Source organism: Balaenoptera acutorostrata, chromosome 6 (assembly GCF_949987535.1).
Source record: "Balaenoptera acutorostrata chromosome 6, mBalAcu1.1, whole genome shotgun sequence".
NCBI classification, from domain to species: Eukaryota; Metazoa; Chordata; class Mammalia; order Artiodactyla; family Balaenopteridae; genus Balaenoptera; species Balaenoptera acutorostrata.
The window spans coordinates 16,648,191-16,652,749 of NC_080069.1; positions in this window are offsets into that span (position 1 = coordinate 16,648,191).

The window sequence follows — 4,559 nt, forward strand, 5'->3', positions numbered from 1 at the left end:
AAGAAGGGACAGTGACAGAGAACTGGGCCAGCAGAACAAAAGGAAGGACGAGGGCCTCCAAGTGGCCCTTTCCCATCAGTTTGGGTGACACGTCCCCCTACCTCCGAGCACTGGACTCTCTGACTCCTGGACCCCAGAGCCTCAGCCCCAGCAGCTGCACCAGACCAGCCTCTCCCCCAAACCCCAACCCCACAATTGCGTCTGGTCACTCCCCTTCTTGAAGGCCCTCACTGTCTCCTCCTGTCACAGCAGAGACCCAGCTCTCCATAATGTGGCCCCATCCTTTCCTGCCACTTCTGGCTGCAAACTTTCAGTGCTAGCCAAGCCGATCGACTGCTCACCCTCCCACTCCCACAACAGACCTCACATTTTCCTGCCTTGAAGCCCTTCTTCCCATGCTGTTTTCACTCTCAATATCGCCCCCTGGTGGGTCTTCTTTGCTGACGGAAATCCTGCTCCTATCTTCAAGGTCAAGCAAACCCCAGCCCTTCCCAGTGCCCCCGCCCCACGTACGTCCCAGAACCCACCGTGCCTGGCTGAGGAGTGGAGAACATCCCACTCGAGGTGTTAAAGACAGGCGAGAGGGCTTCCCTGGTGGCGCAGTGGTTGAGAATCTGCCTGCCAATGCAGGGGACACGGGTTGGAGCCCTGGTCCAGGAAGACCCCACATGCCGCGGAGCAACTAAGCCCGCGCGCCACGACTGCTGAGCCTGCGCTCTAGAGCCCGCGAGCCACAACTACGGAGCCCGCGTGCCACAACTACTGAAGCCCGAGGGCCTAGAGGACATGCTCCGCAACAAGAGAAGCCACCGCAATGAGAAGCCTGCGTGCGCACCGCAACGAAGAGTAGCCCCTGCTCACGGCAACTAGAGAAAGCCTGCGCACAGCAACGAAGACCCAATGCAGCCAAAAAAAAAAAAGAGACAGGCGAGAATCTGGACTGTGATCTTGGATGAGTTAACATCTCTGCACCTGAGCCCACACACAACATGGGAACAATCTCACCCCGCAGAATGAGGGCTCCATGTGAGCACACCTTGCACGCTGCCTGACACATCTCTAGAGCTCAGTACACAGCAGTGTCCTTATTTCCTCCCCTTTCACTCTTTGGGGATGTACCAAATGCTGCTTTGCTATCTTAGGGGTAAGAGACAGATTTCCAAAAGTCCTCAAAAGAACTGCCTTTTTTATGGGTTGATCCCCCCCAATTAAATTTCAAGTGTCTTGAGAGCTTGACAGGGGATGACACACTATCTTGTCCATCTTTTTTATTAACTGAAGGGCTAGCACATGGTCATAGATTGTAGGGAATACACAAATATTTGGATTAACTGCTTAGGACCCCTCCTGCCCAAGTCCTCCTAAGGATGGAGCTTGGAGGCAGGATTCTGGCTTCTCATCCTACCTCTACCTTCAGGGACCACAGGGTGCTGGGCCAATGGCCAACGACTTCTTTCTGGGTCTTCAGTTGGTTCATTTCCTCAAGAAATACTTATTCTGTGTAACGTACTGTGCCGGGTACTATGGGGGACGCAAAGACTGACTAGTTCTACATCTGAGGCCTTTGCTGTCCAGCGGAACCATGACACGAGCATAGATAAGTACAGTTCTGGACGAGCTGTGATATGTGCCTTAAGGCCAGGGCAAGTCAATGGCCGGAGGGGCTGGGGGCAGCAGAGACGGCCACTGCCCCTGGGAGAGTGAGGGGCGTCTGTAGAGCCAAAGACGTGGCTGTGGTCTGGACGTGCCAGCATTCTGGAGAAGGGCATGCAAGGCAGTGGGAAACTCATGAGCAAAGATGGGCCCAGCAGGAATTCCCTGGTGGTCCAGTGGTTAGGACTCCGCGCTTCCACTGCAAAGGGCAGGGGTTTGATCCCTGGTTGGGGAACTAAGATCCCACAAGCCGCGTGGTGTGGTCAGAAAAAAAAAAAAAAAAGATGGGCCCAGAGTGTCTGTTGGACTGCAAGGGTTGCAGTTTTGCCAGCGTTCTTGAGGGGAGCTGGAGGGACAGGGCCAGCGGGGGGCCTTGGCAGGACTGGGCAGGGGTTTGAAAGCCATGCTGAGTCTGTCAGTGATGGCGTGACTTGGGCAGAGCTGTGGTAAGGTAAGGTGAGCTGAACAAACTATGTGATGTGCTGGGGGGTGGTGTGTGTGTATGTCAGGAGGGAGAAAGACCGCTGAGAGAGCTACCGCATTCACTGAGACAGATCCCAGTGAGGTCCGGCCATGGTGCAGGGTTCCAGAGTTTGGAGGAAAAAGCAGTCGTGTGAAAGGGGGTGACAGCTGACATGCTGGTTTGCTTAGGGAGAGGAGAGAGTGTCAGAGATCTCGGGGCACGTTTCTGTGAAGAGGGGCCAGGAAAGAGAAGAGTCCGCGAGCCGGAGAGAAGGAAGAAAGGACCGCCTAGGGCAGGTGAGGGAGGAAAGAGCTTCAAGGACAGGTGGTCCTCGCAGCTGTCCAGGGCTGTGAGGCTGAGGCTGGGTGACTGGGAAGTCACAGCCAGCGGAGTCTGAGGGACAGGGTTGAATAGAGAGACGTGACGAGGGCGAAAATGTGAATGGATTCCCACCCTCTGCCACCGCCCCGACTTCCTGCTTCGGCTCCCCTCTGCCTCATCTGGCCGTTTGGAGGACAGGATAGAGAAGTCAGGACCTATATGTAGGCTATTCTTAGCCAGAGTTCTTGGTAATCCTAAACAGGCATAGGATTTGAGGCACGCTGCCGCCGCCGCCGCCCTCCACCTGTCACACCCGCCCTGAAACGGATGTGTTCAACTCACCCTAAGTCTTCCTGCACTGTGTCCATCCCTACCCGCACATCTGTTTGGAGCTTTAGGGCGCCCAGAAGCAACCAGGGTTGCTGTAACCATCAGAGGTCCACGGGAAGCCTCCTTCCTGCCACACACACAGATACTTTAAATCCCGCCCCCCCCCCATCCAATTATTAGAGACAGATTCCTTTGCCTTCTTCCTTTTAGCATTTTTGAAATCACTACCAGGTAGGAGGGAATGAGCTGAAGAGACTTCCCCAGAGCATGAAGAGGCACCCTGGGTACGGAGCCTGGAAGTACCAACAGCTGGGGTGAGATGGCTCAGAGGGCCAAGCAGGGGACCCGAGGCCACAAGCGGGCATCAGAGCTGCCGGGCTCGGGCTGGGGGTGGGGCAAGGGCCCCGGCTGAGATGGCAGAGGCCTCCAGAGCGGCCTTCCTCTCTCACCCTTCCCCGTTCTCTGTCCCTCCCTGCCAGGTCTCACCTCAAAAAGCAAGAAAGGAAACAGTGAGGGCTTTCTGGAGCCGGCCCCCAGAGGCCTGTCTGTGCTGGGGAGGTCAAAGAGAGGGAGGGAGGGGCCGGAGAAAGGCAGAGAAGAAAGGGGAGGCGAGACAAAGGGCCCCATCCACCTTTGAAGCTGTCTCTAACCCGAGCCGGTGGTGGTGGCGGGGGTGGGCCTGAGCGCCCGGCTGGGGGGAGGTGGTCCAGAGCTTTAAAGAATGTCTCAAATTCCTGCGGAAATCAGAGGGCTTGTAAGAACTCCCCCTCCCCGGCCCACCTCCTTCCCAGCCCCCCAAGTCCAGTCCTCCACACCTGGGGGCCCCGACCCTTTGTCCTCAGGTAATTGCTGGGCGTTGCCCCTGCGTGGAAAATCCCATTGAACTCGCCAGTTATCAGCTATGGCTCCAGACCACCCTCCCTACACTCCCCCACCCTCCCCCGAAAACGACCCCCAACACGTCTCCCGCGGTCTTCGCCAGGATTAAGACTCTTTGTGATTGGGGGGGAGAGGAAAAAGCAACCTGGTGAAAAGTGATTATGACAAGCTGGAGGGAGAATGGCCTGGGGCCTGGGGACCTCCCTCTTGGCTGCCGCTGTCTAAATTGCCTCGAGTTGGGGGTGTCAGCCTTGGCTCCGGTCCTCACCCAGGGAGAGGTGAGTGACCCCCCCCTCGCCCCCCAACTTGGACTACGCGCCACTCGCCTCCCCTTTTGACTAAACCAGGCGCCCCCCCCCCCCCGCCAGCTTCCCATTCTTTCCTCATTTTTAGGCCACTGTTGGGAGAAGTGGGGAGAAGAGATGTCGTTCATCCTCTTTCTTCTCTCTCCAAAATCTCCCTCCCCAACATTTTCTCAGAAAGAGGAGGGAGGGGAAACTGAGGCTGGGGGTCCGTCCGCAGAAGAGCGGGCTCAGTGAGGTGTTCCCCGTGAAGAGCAGAGGTGGGGCGCTGCTAGGAAGGGCCTCCCCAGTGGACAAGATTAAAAGCCGTCGCAAAGGAGGAAAGAGGCGGGTTTTATGGCCTCTTAGTTCCACTCCCCAAATGCACACCTGGAGCCGTCCGGAAAGCCCCCCGGAGGAGCTCTGGGCGGGGAGGGGGAGGGGGGAGGGAAGAGGATTGCCCCTCCCCCCTGCCCGCCCCCACGCCCCGGGCCGCCGCTTCTAATCGCGTCGTCCCCCCAAGGTGTGGCCCCCGCCCCGCCCCCCGCGGGAACCTGGGCGCGCTGTACGCGGTCTCGCCCTCCCTCCGCTTCCGCCCGTCCGCGCCTCCTCCCCCACCCGGCCTCCTCACC